Here is a 14,995-nt window from a genome sequence, read left to right as displayed (position 1 = left end):
CTCCTCCAAAGTGCCTCAATTTTGGTGCTGACGATTAAACGTCGGTTTTAATGTGGCCAGCAACAACAACATTAGACAATACTTTGGGCTGCTAAGTTTTTTAATGGTTTTGTTAAGGTGAGCAAGCTAATGTGTGAGTTAGAGGTTCACATTACCAAACAGCTGAGCCGACCAGCTGGTGAAAAAAAGTTTGCCAAAGATTTTCATTGGTTTATTTTCCACAAAAAAGGTTTTGTTATGGCTTGGTTTCCCTCCCGCAGCACGTTCCTCCTAGACTTACCAACTTCTTCTATAAGCTGCTGTGAAATTTAAAATTCGTCTTTTATTGCGTAATATACAGTTAACAAGTATTAGCCAACTTTACGCTTGTTGTTATCTCTGGTGGTGGTGCTGCTACGCTTGCTATTTTATTTTTAAGCGTTTTTTGTTGTTAATTTAGCTTAATTTACACTTGAAACCGTTGTAATTTTAACATCATATTCTATGTCGAAAATTTAAATAATCCTCAAAAAAGAGCAAGAAAAAAAAATACAGCCCAGTTTAGTTAGCCATCCATGTTGCCTTTCCTCGTTCATGTCTGCTGGCCATTATCAAGACTTTATTGGTGGCCGATAAATGGCTTTGTTGATGTTAAGGTAACGGCGAATTTATTGTGAAAATGATTTTTTACATTTATTATTATAATCATGGTTGCTGTTTTTTTCTTTCTTGAAATATTTATACATTTTTGCAACAACAACATAATTTGAATGGCAATTAAAATTAACAAAAAAATTATTTAAAAAAAAAATACGTTCACTATTTATTGTTACTTGTCTGAAAACTCAAGTTTGTGCATTTGATTTCCTTAATTCCATTGCAGTCCTCCAGGAAAATGCATATGCAAATATGTGTGGTATGTTCAGATAGTTAGAGACATAAAAATTCGGTACAACATATTTTGGAAAATTACTAAAAATGTTAAAAGTACATGCATACATACAAACAATCTTTTGGTAAAGATACAATAATACGAGGGCAGTTCGGAAACTTCTTAGCCTAGCACAAAAAGCGCGGTATAAACAGAAAAAAGTTAAGTGTTTTGGAAACTTCCATCCCTGTTATGAACACATGTTAAATTTAGTTTCGATCTGGCAACACCTTCATATAGAAACAGGTGTTCAAAAAAGACGCATCCGCAATTTTTTTACAATGGAAAAGTTAGAAATGCGTGCTGTCATTAAATATTTACATAAAAAGGTTTATCGGGACAAGAAATTCATAATGATATTGTGAATGTGTTAGGTGAAAGGGCTCCTTCATATGCAACAGTAAAAAATTGGGTTGCTGAATTTAAACCTGGTCGTACAAGCATTGAAGATGAATCACGTAGTGGGCGTCCAAAAACAGCAACAACAACAGAAATTGTAGCCAAAGTGCATGATATGGTATTAAATGATCGACGAATAAAAGTGCGTGAAATTGCTAATATCATGGGCATCTCAAATGATCGAGTCCATTTAATTTTGCATGAAGAACTACAGATGAAAAAGCTTTCTGCAAGATGGGTGCCGCATTTGTTAAGAATGAACATTTCTCAAGCTTGTTTGGGTCGTTTTAAGCGAAATAAAATGGATGTTAAGCGTCGTTTCATAACTGTTGATGAGACATGGATCCACCACTATACTCCAGAGACAAAAGAGCAATCCAAACAATGGACTGAAGCTGGAGGAAGTGCCCCAAAGAAGGCAAAAACAATTCAATCGGCTGGTAAGGTTATGGCAACGGTTTTTTGGGACTTCAAAGGTATTTTACTGATTGACTATCTACAAACCCAGTCAGCATTTTTTGAAAATTTTAATCAAATTCGAGTCTTTTTTGATCCGACTGCACGATTAAAAAGCTAGAATATGAGCTCATTTTCTGATCATAAATGACTCCTTTGTCGGTAGGAAAACATAACCTCAGGCGACTCTTCTAAACAAATCACAAATGAGTCTTTTTCGAGTCGTATTTCAATCATTTATTTGTGTTTTGTTGATTAATTTGGGACCCTTTTTCGAGTCTTTTTAGAGTCATGTTTATAATCATTTATGAGTCTTTAGGGAGTCATTTATGAGTCTTTTTGTTAGACGAAATAAATTAAAAAAAATTCTTTTTATTCTTCTTTGTTTCTTTCCTTTGTTTTATAGTCTTTTCTGCTTTGTTATGTCTTTTAATTATCCTTTATGTTGCTTGGTGGTTAGTATACTGCTTCTTCATTTCACTTGGCAAAACCTGTTGTGTTGTGTTTGTCTGTACCTTTAATATTATACTTTACATTTATATCAAAATTTTGTAGAAAGTGTATATGAGAATTTTATTTTTTTATTTACAACCAAATAAAAATAAAACAAAGCAATCAGTTTTTAATCACCTAACTGTTCAAAATATGATCAGAAGGTACATAATTATAATCACTTTTCAAACACCTGCATGACCCTTTTTTGATTAAGCACTTTTCAATCTTCCAGATGATCAAAATGTGATAATAAATAACAAAAAATGGTCACATTTTAAACACTTCAATGACTAATTTGTGATTGCTACACATTTATTGTTGTATTTTTAATTAAACTCTTTTTAATCACTACAGGGAGTCACTTTCGAGTCCCTTTCTGATCATACAAGCGACTTAATCAGTTTTTGATCACCAAGAGGACTCTAAAAAGACTCCTCAATGTGATTTTTGAAAAAACAGTCTTCCAAATGCTAGCTGGGAAAGGGTAAAACAATAAATTCAGAGTACTATTGCAACCTTTTGGATCAATTAAATGTACAAATTCGAGAAAAACGTCCTGGCTTACAACACAAAAAAATAATTTTTCATCGAGACAACGCACCAGCGCACAAGCGTGTTTTAACAATGGCTAAAATCAACGAATTAAAGTACGAGTTGCTCGACCACCCACCTTATTCTCCTGATTTAGCTCCCAGTGATTTTTACTTGTTCCCAAATCTAAAAAAAATCCTTGCTGGCAAGCGTTTTACCTCAAATGAAGATGCAATTACAGTTGTAAACCACTAGTTTGAAGACCTTGAGGAAAACTATTTTAATCAAGGGATAGAATTGCTAGAAAAGCGTTGGACTAAGTGTATTGAAGTTTCAGGAGATTATATTGAAAAATAAAAATATTTTTGAAAAACTAACTATTCTCTTTCATTGATAGGCTAAGAAGTTTCCGAACCGCCCTCGTATATTTGATAAAACAATAAAACTGAAAGAGGAATCTGACAATATTGGCTCTAGTTACGGAATTGCAATAATGTAAACCCTTGCGATATGTATTAGAATTAATATTAATAATAGTTAATAGAATTAATGTTAATAAATAATCTTGTATTAATTTTGTTTCTTGTTTTCAAAATTATGAATTACAAAAAAAAAAGTTACGAAAAGTTTAAATAAAATTTATTTTAGCTTTATTTTATTTCCAAAAATTCCAAAGGTCAATAAGCCAATATAAACCAAGATGAGATTTTTTTAAATTTTTATTTGCAATAAAAAAGTAACACCAGTTATGTATGTTGTGGAATTTTGGACTGCAATGACGATTCGACAACTTGATTCAAAATTCATTTGTATAACCCTAATTTTTTGCGAATACGAAAACTTTCTTTTAATTGTTTCGAACCTTTTTAAGTTTAAAATTGCGTGCTCATATGTTACGCTTGCATTCGTTTCATTCCTATGCGTAGCAAAAATTTTAAATGACATTTCCATCACAACATTTAGTGCGTTAGTGCGTGGAACATTTTAAAAGGCATTTTATTTACAGTGGGTATCATGGACAACGCTACCGCACGATGCACACTGTTGCCGCGTGGACAAAAATCAAAAAATGTGATGTTTATGTTTTTTTCTTACAGTAAACACATCCGATACAATGAATCTGAAATCATTTTGTCGATATGTGCATCCATAATGAAGTTATAGCTCGTTAAATATAAAAAATATTTCCCAGGTAATCTAAAGCGAAAATCATATGAAAATTAGACGACATTTAAAAAAACATTTTCTGAAAAGTTTGTTGATAACACTATGCAGCGGCATTTTTGGGGGGTAGAAAATTTCGTTTGGAGATGAAAGCCCTTGATGAATATACTAAGAACCCAAAAGGAAATTTTCGCCATAGGTCAAGTTTCTGAGATATCGCGCGATGAAGTTTTAGATTTTTTCCCAATAATACTTGGGAAAATAGCTCCATATCTCGGTCTGGCGTTCTTGTTGCTTCGTTTTGAGGTGACATGTCTTCAGTCAAATCGATTGGCGAATCTTTTTGTAGAACATTTCATTTATCTAACACAATGCCTTTCATGTCCTTTTCGTCCTTTATTTCTTGAAGCCCTTGATGAGTAGGCTTAAATCTCCAAAATAAATTTTCCACCACCCAGACTTTGAGTTCCATTTTGTGTCACAGTGTACTATTAAAAGTTTTGGATGGGGATTTGATTATTGGGCTATAAATACAAAAAATTACTACAAAAAGTTGACATCAACTGCATATGGGCAAAGTACCGTTATTAAGAATTAAAAATTTAAATTTGATAAAAAATATAAATTCTTAATATTTCGTAGAGTATATCTTTCGATTGTCACCTTGGCTCTTGATTTCCGTTAATTGGACATCTCTTCCGAAGCGAAATGTGTAAAAACATTCTGCCCATCCCTGCAACCTTCTGAGATATATCAGTACAGATTTTATATATCCCCCATCTATATATATTCCCGATTTTGCTACAACTTGTTCAATTTTGATCGAATAGCCTTCAAATTTAATATGGTTCATTTTCTTAGGCCGCTGAATAGCTACACCGATTTTCACAATAGTCGGTTCAGATTTGTTTATAGCCCCCATATATATCTTCCCCCGATTTTTCTATAATTCGCTCAATTTTTGATGAATAGTCTTCAAATTTAACGTGGGATGTTCCTCAGGCCCCTGTTCAGATTTACCGTTGATCTAGGTTGATGAATGTTTGCACAAGTACTTATGAGAGCACAGGAATGAAAAATATCAACTTTGGTCCATATCAGTTCAGGTTTGAATATATCTTCCATATATAATTTCGCCCAATGTCACTCAATTACGGATAATTACGCCATATTTTCCTAATTTAATCAATATCTCACATACATTTCGTGTTTAGTGCATCGAATACATAAAATCGGGCGAAAATATATACATATAAGAGCTATATCCAAATCTAAACCGATTTTTGTTAAAATCGGTGAAACTGAAAAAGGGCTTAAGAAAATATCCCATGCTAAATTTGAAGGATATTTTTCAAAAATTGACCGATTTATTGCAAAATCGGTTAAAGATATATTTGGAGGCTATATCCAAATCTGTACCGATTTTTGCGAATTCAAATCAAATTCGGTATAACTGAATAGTGGCCTGAGGAAACATCCCATGTTAAATTTGAAGGCTATTCATTCATTCATAGCAAAATCGGGGAATAATATATATGGGAGCTATATCCAAATCTGAACCGATTTTTTCGAAAATCTGTGAAACTACTCGGGGGCATAAGAAAATATTATATACAAATCGGTAGAGCTACTCAGGGGCCTAAGAAAATATTACATATTAAATTTGAAGGCTATTCGATCAAAATTGACCGAGTTATAGCAAAATCGGGGAAAGATATATATGGGGGCTATATCCAAATCTGAACCGATATATGGACCAAATGTGATATTTTTCATTCCTATGCCCTTATAAGTACTTGTGCAAAAATTCACTAACCTAGGTCAACTCCTTTTATTTTTTCCACTTTTGGTTAGGCATGGCAACACTGTGCGATGCTCACTGATTATTTTTGGCCTGAGTTGCAAGATATGGACCTGGACGAAATGTGGTTTCAACAGGGCGGTGCCATAAGCCACACAACGCACGTTAGAATCGGTTTATTGAAGAGTTAGTTTGATGAGCGTGCTATCTGAAGAAATTATCCAAGCGAGTGGCCGCCTCGTTCGTGCTATTTGATAGACTATTTTCCTTGGACCAACCTCAAGTCATTGGTATACGCCAACAAGCATATGACGTTGCACGGAAAAAAGCGACCGTTTCGGCTGAAATTTGTGGCCAAGTCATAAAAAATTGTTTGGGTCCTATGTGTTGACAGATTCAAACTTTCCCGCGGTGGCCATATGAACGTAGTCGAGAACCATTCATAAATGTTCTTTTTTAGTGGAATTCAAGCCGATAATACGTTTTTTTGAAATACATATCTCATATGGTTTGCGTTTTATTTAAAAAACAAGTTGAAACCCCTTTATAAGTCCTCCAACAAGGTCATAATAATTTTTTTTTCATTGGCCATATCTTTGATCAGTTCAGAGTTTATGAACATGTCTTGAGTTGTCGCCTTTTCAACACATTCGCATTTTATTTTGCATCCATCTTTGTCAACACTGATCCAAATCAAACGACGAAGTGTTTCGGCAATTTTCACTCACAATTCACAATTTTTTTTATTCGAGTTCATTTAGGTGATCCCTTCTTTCAGTTCAGCTCTTTTTAAGGAACCAGGTCGTTCTTTTAGTTCAGTTTAGCTCTTTTAAGTCAGAGCAGAGCTGTCATCTGTTTTTTCATTATATCATTCGCTCTAAAAATCGTTTCTTAATTCCGTGTAAATCGATTCTTAATTCAGTTCTTCGACGCAATGATTTGTGTTTAACAAATTTGATCAAATATTTTGGTGTCTACTGTAAATTAGGAATTTCAATTTGCCACTTTGTCTAGCTCTGTTGAAATAAAAAAAACTGCAACAGCAACAAAAACTCTTACGCATTGATCATTATGTGGTCTCCCCATTATATTTTTGCTGGCATAACATCCACCATTTAAGCTGTTCATCGCTGCATTCATTCATTAACTTGGTCAACGTGAACCGTGACAAAAGTAAATCCCATTAAATTTCAAAGTTTCAGCCATTCATTGAGGGAGGGAAAAGTGAAAAAAATTCAAAGAAATTAGTTTCTTTAAAAATAGAAAATCGTGTGGCAGTTGTTTTTGGCCACATGCCCACTGGGGGTGTTTGCAAGCGTTTTCTTCAACTTTTTACGAAAGCTTTATTACCAAATTTTCAGCAAAATTCTGGTGACATTTTATAAGGTGTGCTGTTGATTGCTGTGCAGGTGAGGAGTTGATTTTGTGAATTTTCACCTAATCTACGACAGTTACGCTTCCTCCCCTGCAATTTTGATAAAACGTCTTGTTTAGATTTTTTAACCAATTCAATTAGCAGACAATCAAATTATAAAGTCTGACTCCCTCCCGTACACCATTCTTTGATGCCCAGCTTATGTGTGAGTTTTTTTTAGTTTTTTCTTTTGCCTTGATTGGCATCTCATTGCCACTTGGCTGACATATCTTTTATGACAACTTTGCCATATCTTGTTAAAATTTTTAAAGTTTTTAACATTGTTGTTATTGTTATCGTTGTGGATGGATCTCTGTAAACCATAGTTATTTTTTGTTTTGTCCAAAAAGGTCTTAGCCATTGTGATAGACAGCCGGTATTTGATGATAGCCATGGACTGGTTTTTGGAATTTGGCTTGCAGGTTCCATGCGTGTGTTTATTGGGATTTATGTCACATGTGACCGACCGACCGGCCATTGGCTGTGTATTTTGAACCAACCTCACCCGTTTTTGTTGTGCTGTGGAGTTGAAGTTGTGCAGTTGTTTTGTTGTAATTTCTTTATCGGATCTCCGAATGATTGTCACAAAATCTAATGTTGTTTGACAAGTGCTTGTAGGAGAGACAAAAATTAATATTTTGTAGTTGCTTTTTGTTAATATATTGGGTATTTATGTGATTAAATTGTGTGGTTGTAGGTTAGCCGATACTTCGCTAATACATATTTTGTTGTATGGGGACAAATCAAGTTGGATGAGCATTAATCTCATGACATGGTTTAAATTATAAGTTACTGGCTTCAGGATAAGGCTTATAAAAATGAAATTTGTAAGGTGCGACATCTATGGGTACTGTTTTCAATTTCAATTAAAACTGCGTAGATATGTTTAAGTCTCCCTTATCCCATCTGGGATGTTTGTGTAAAAATTAGATATTTTTAATTACAATGATTCTATTGATTATATATTAGAGTGGCGCGATTTGAACATCTTAATGAGAGCTTCTGATTCAAAGAGCTTCTGATTTACTTAGCAAAAAATTAAAAAAAAAATCAAGTACATTGCAAAAGCTTTGGAACGCTTTGAAAGTTCAAATTTTGGTAATTTATCAATGTTTTCACAAGCCAAAATTGCCTGAAGAAACTTCCCAATGCATTTTCAGGAAGCTCTAGATATCTGGGGGTCCCCACAGTAATTAGCCTGTAGCAGCCTTGGTAGGGGGTATATAAAATATTTTTTTACCAAAATCTGAATACATCTAGAGCTTACTGAAATACATATGCTAGATGGACTTTCGATGCCTTTCCAGGCAATAAATATCCCGTCGACCGACTCCTCACCGATGTTGGCCGGGGGGGCCAAAGTAATCACCATTTAGCAACATTGATAGTGGGTATATAAAATAATTTTTTACCAAAATCTGAATTAATCTTAAGATTTCTGAAAACATAGGCTAGATGGTCTTTCGATGACCTTTCCAGAAAAAATATCCCGTCGACCCAACCCTCACTGTTGTTGGGCGGGGGCCCCAAAGTAGTTACCCTTTGGCAGCATTGCACAATGGTCCCAAATCCAAATTTTCTGGCCAAAACTATTTCAACGTCCATTTAGTATTGAAATTAATTATTATTTATAATAAATGTGTACAAACAGCAATTCTTACGTTTTATAGACCAAAATGACCAAAAACTGCCAACATTTGTTGAACAAGGGTGGTCCCGTTGTGTGGGGTCTAAACCAAAACATTGACCTATGTTAATAATTTTTGGTACGAAGGATTCATATCTTCCAAGAGGTCAAAATACCAAATTTCAGCCGAATCGGTCATAAAGTGTCGCTAAAATCCAAAAAATATCTAAAATCGGATGGGGGATATGACAAAAAATGGACCTATTTTCAAAAAAAATTATACATACTTGTTTTCTACACTCTGAAACCCTTAAATATGAATTTTAAGGAAAATCGGTTGATAGATGCGGGTATTACCGTTCTATTTCAATTGGATACTACGTACAATCACAACAGGTATTTACAAAAAATTCTCCCATCTTGAAATAGAAAAATTCACTTTATTTTACTGTGGCAAATTTGAGCAAGATTTGACTTCTGAATTTATTAGTACAGACCCCCTGCTAGCTTCCAAATTCGATTTGGAGGTGGACAAACTTGGACATTTTTTTAAAAGTTTAAGAATATTTAAAAAGTATTTGTAAAAAATAATTTTTAATATATATAAAAACATTGATTTTATTACGCTAATTTTACAAATTTCATCGTTCTTTTTGTAAATGTTATGAAAGCACTAATTAACAGCTTCCCGATTCATAATAACTTTGGTCTCACTTCTGTATATTTATGCAGCGGCGCAATACAACATCAATTGTATATTTTACAGCACAAAGTCTGTTTTATTTTTACATAAAAAAGTGTCAACTTTGGTACTGCACCAATCAACGAATACTAACGTTATTTACAAAAACTAATTATTTTCAGATGGCTTGAAGTGTTTTTTATTATTCTGTGCAAAAAAAAATTAAAATTTCGAAACTTCAAAAATAGGGTTTTGGCCAAAAATTTCCTGATTGAAACCTATGTGCATTGGTAGTGGGTATATAAAATATTTTTTTACCAAAATCTGAATATATCTTGAGCTTCCTGAAAAACCATAGAAAATTATCCCGTCGACCCACCCCTCACCGTTGTTGGGCGGGTGACTCCAAAGTAGTTACCCTTTAACAGCCTTGGTAGTGGGTATGTAAAATTATGTTTTACCAAAATCTGAATATATCTACAGCTTCCTGAAATGCATAGGCTTGATGGTCTTTCGATGCCCTTTCCAGATAAAAGTATCCCGTTGACCCACCCCCTCATTGTTGTTGTCCGGTGGCCCCAAATTAATTACCCTTTAACAGCCTTGGTAGTGGGTATATAAAATAAGTGCTTACCGAAATCTGAATATATCTAGAGCTTCCTGAAATACATAGGCGAGATGGCCTTTCGATGCCCTTTCCAGAAAAAATATATAATTTTTTACCAAAATCTGAATATATCTTGAGCTTTCTGAAAAAGATTAGGCTAGAAGGTCTTTTGATGTCCTTTCCAGAAAAAAAATATTCCGTCGACCCACCCCTCACCGTTGTCGGTAAGGGGCCCAAATTAATTACCCTTTAGCAACCTTGGTAGTTGGTATATAAACACATTTTTTACCAAATTCTGAATATATCTAGAACTTCCTGAAATACATTGGCTAGATGGTCTTTCGATACCCTTTCCAGGAAAATATCCCGTCGACTCACCCCTCACCGTTGTTGGGCGTGGCCCCAAAGTAATTACCCTTTCGCAACCTCGGTAGTTGGTATATAAACTAATTTTTTAAACCAAATTCTGAATATTCCTGAAATACATAGGCTAGATGGTCTTTCGATGCCCTTTCCAGGAAAAATATCCCGTCGACTCACCCCTCACCGTTGTTGGGCGGAGGCCCTAAAGTAATTACCTTTTAGCAGCCATGGTAGTGGGTTAATAAAATAATTTTTTACCAAATTCTGAATATATTTAGAGCTTCCTGGAATACATATCCTAGATGGTCTTTCGAAGCCCTTTCTAGGAATAATATCCCGTCCACCCATCCCTTACCTTTGTTGGGCGGGGAGCCCAAAGTACTTACCCTTTATATAAAATATTTGCTTACCAAAATCTGAATATATCCATAGCTTCCTGAAAAATATAGGCTAGATGAACTTTCGATGGCCTTTTTAGAAAGAAATATCCCGTCAAACGACCCCTAAGCGTTGTTGGGCGGTGGATCCAAAGAAAAATGCACTTGGATAGAATTGGTGGTGGGCAGTGGGTACTTTTGTTATAAATATACACGTGTAAATATTTAAACGGTTAAATATATCTCATAAATAGAATTAAATTGTATATTAAATAAACATATATACATACATTCCCTTTATTTAGTTAAATATTCTTCACATTTAAAAGTGATTTTGAATTGAATAGTTTCCTTTTTAAATTAAATTTTGTCATTAAATTTAAATTTCAATTTTGCTTAAGCAGTGTTCTCTTAACTTTAAGAGAGCTTGCTTAATTCAAAAGGAGTACACTGAGAAGTGCGTAATTCTTTGCTGAAATTGAATTTTCCAATTTGAATTCCAATTTATCTAAATTTTCTACATTTCCTGCTTTTTGACCATAAAAGCAACGTTTTTGTAAGTAATATGTTGAGAGAAATTGTAGCCTGAGACAATAGCCACAACTCTAATTGAATTTGCAAATTTTCCATTTTTTTCTAGTAGCCGAAACAATCATTAAGATGGTATTACATATGATATTGCATACATAATGATAATACATACATGATTCTAATTTTCCTAACATTTCTTTATTTCTTTGCAGGTAAGAAAACTTAACAAAAATCTGTAATCATCAGGATAAGGTTTTGAACGCCAGCATTCAGGTATTTAGTTTTAGTTTGTGTTTTCAAAATTGTCTTTTGTTTAATATTCAACAACTCAATAAAGCCGTAAAATAGTTTTGTCTAAATTATTGACCATTTAATTTCCATAAAGCCATAGAAAATTGCAACTGAAAACAAAAGTATAAAAAAATGTAATTATTTTTCCCCGCTTCACTCTAAAGATTTTCCACTGCTTGGATTATCTTTTCATCATAATTCTGTTGTTTTGTTTTCGTTTGCAATTTTGTTTGCTTGAGAAGCAAAACAAATTCACAATTGATGAAAACAAAGTTTTGTGGCATTTAAGTTGCCATTAAATACGACAACGTCACTATTCGTATCGTTTAAATGCTCGTTTTCATCTCTTACATCACCTGACGATGATGACGACGACGTCGGCGATGACTATGATGAATATCAGCGTGTAAAACTCTCTGACATTATCCTTAAGATACGACAAAATGACCCCGATGGCTATCTGCTGTTTGGTTTATCCTTAACGGCAAGTCATGTACATCACATCAACTTCGTCTGGCAGTCAATCAAAACTAAAAAACTGAATTGCATGATGGCGTTTTTCTTTATTATCAGACAGACAGTTGCATATCAGTCAGACTGCACTGCCAGACTTTAGACATTATTCGCCACCAAAAACTTACTCTATGTGAGTGAGTGACTGACTTGGCTGTCAGTCAGCCAATCAAATCATATGTCTGATTCTTATTTGCCTCCGTTTGCACTTACTCCAAAAAGCAAAATAAGTTTCACTTACACCAACGACCTGTTTTTCTTTTTTTTGTAAACAACAAAACATATGTTGTATTGCTTGTTTTTTGCCAGACTTTGTTGACGCTCGCTCTCCATTCCATGGAGGAGATTATTTACGCATATTATATATGGAGTGTTGTGGAGTAGCAAGCATTTTGCCTTTAAGCCATAACCAACCATAGCGGTAATCCGATATGCCAAAGATTACGACAAAGCTCGGCTAATTTAAGCAACAAAAGAAACAAAACCCCCTTCGCCAGGTAATAAAAGGAGAGGTACATGTTGTGCTCCTCCTACTCCTCTCTTAAAAGTGAGACAGCTCAGACAAAGCTTAAGATTTACTGATATTTTTATAATCCACAGTTGTTAAAAAAAAAAACTAAGACAATGTCCATAATTATAAATATGTGTAGCGGCAGTAGCAGTGTCTGTTGTTATTTGTGGAGGGGGCGCAAGCATACAAATTCTGCTGCGTTAACTCGATTCACATTAAATCGCCTCCAGCCACCAAGAAACAAAATCACAGACTACATTTTATATTTTAATGAGGTCATAAAGAATATGGGCTACTTTGTTGCACATATTTTTCATGGAATTACAAGTTCAGGCCATATACGAGGGTTGCTACTTATATGGTGGTTCGAAGCGATTTACAAGTTGTCATTTAAATGGTTGTACTATTATTTTCAAAATATTCTAAATAATGATAGAGGTTTAAAGGTATCATAGATACGTTCTGCTTTAAGAAACGTCTGACGGCCTATGTTGCTAAAGGTGTATGAAGGAGTGACCCTAATATTGGGACATTTAGGGATCAATATCTAAGTACCATGTGTTATAGCCATGATCACAAAGTTATCAACTTTTGGGCTATTATCACAGGAAAAACTTTTCCCGTCGCGAGAACAATATGCTGGAAAATGTTTAAAACGACTCGAGTGTGAAAATTTTAGTTGGAGGTATCCGTAAAAGTGAACCGATATAGTCCATATTCGATCTTGATCATTATCGCGAAGAAATATTAAGATGTGCATAGTTTGGACCAAATTGGTTAACCCCTTTGAGAGTCGGGAATTCCCGACCCGATTCAAACCAAATTTTGGGTATGGTAATATTTTGTCCAAACTTAGTTTAAGTTCGATAATGGACCATATCGATCCCCCACAAAAATTATTTTTTTTTTTGTAAAATGGTGTGAACGATAACTCTCGAAGGAAGCAATCGATTTGGTCCAAATTTTGTAGATATAGATCGGCTTCGAATATGGACAATGTCGGTCCACTCCTTCCGGTACCTCCCACACAAAATTCGGATAAAGTTGAGTCTAAGAGCTCCTCTCGGATAGTTTTGACATTTTTTTTTAGCAGTTTGTCCTCCCGGCTCCTTTTACGTCGGCACAATGTTTCTTCGGGCGCAAGTCCATACTTTCTAAGATGAAACTCCAAGAAACCCTGAAGACACCAACAAAAATGGCAAATCGGCAAGGGAATTTCTGATTTGTCTAAACTTTGCACATCGTATTATTTAATACAGTCATATATCAATAGTGCGATTCTCTAACTCATTTTTTTGAGTTACCGACGAATGTCGGTAAAATTAAAACGCAACATTATAAATGAAAACTTCAAGTAAATGTTGACAACACTGTTGCTATCGTTAGATCTTTACGGCTACTTTCTTTTGGTCGCTAACTTATCGAATTTATAAGCGTTTTAATTTTACCGATTTTTTTCTTGTCGGTAACTCAAAAAATTTGTTAGAGAACCGCACTACAGGACTATATCGGTCAACTCCATGAAAAACAAAGCAACGGATGAAGTGTCATTGTTGGGGAAGAGGCGTTCGTTTGAATATCTTGTGGTTCGTCTGCATATCTTTTATTCCTTTAACTCCCACTGGAGCATCTGTATCCAGACTCAAAAATTCTGCAACCCAATCGCATGCACGGCAAGTGTTGCGTATCGTGGCATCAATTCGGGCTCAATATTAATTGAGGCGCGTCTTATCTGGCCCAAAACCACTCATGTTTGCCTTGGCAGCTGGTGTCATTCTACTACAATAAGATATCCGTCTCCTCATGAAGATGATTCACTTCGGTCATGAGAAGGCAACCTTTTGGCATACTGCCAAGTTTGAATATTCTTCCACTACTTTCGCTATCATTTGCATACCACACTGGCGCCGCAGACCTGCCGATTGCTTTGTAAGAGGTCAACAGGGTTTCTTTGCTGCACCCCAAGTGCTGCTGGTCAGCGACTTGAGGACCTTGTTCCTACTTCTGAAATTGCCGCAAATAGTTGTGGTATGCTATCGAACGTTACAAGCATTTTTGAAGGAATTAGTGGTCGGAATAAGGACACTATTAACAAATTTGATCGGGGGTAGCTTAATTTCACCCGCTTCTTTTAGAAAAACGTTGTTGTTTTGCTTTGTTTCATGGATCGCAGCGACCATGATGTTTCTCTGATTTATTAAGTCTACAATCTCGCTGACTTTGTTGCGGAGACCATTGCAACTGAATTGCTGAAACGGTGCATTTCCGGGCGTCAAACAACAACATGTGGTGTTAGATGCTGTGTTTGTTGTTGTTGAGAAGA

At 34.9% G+C, this 14,995-nt stretch overlaps 1 protein-coding gene across 9 annotated transcripts in view; it reads left to right on the top strand.

Annotated features, from left to right (window-relative positions):
• jvl (javelin-like) overlaps positions 1-14,995 on the top strand; it is a 265,268-nt gene that overhangs the window by 120,241 nt on the left and 130,032 nt on the right. The gene's annotated exons all lie outside the window — the stretch shown is intronic.

Source organism: Musca autumnalis, unplaced genomic scaffold, assembly GCF_047663935.1.
Source record: "Musca autumnalis isolate F117 unplaced genomic scaffold, ASM4766393v1 scaffold_1, whole genome shotgun sequence".
Taxonomy (NCBI): Eukaryota; Metazoa; Arthropoda; class Insecta; order Diptera; family Muscidae; genus Musca; species Musca autumnalis.
This window is presented reverse-complemented; position numbering and strand designations above follow the sequence as displayed.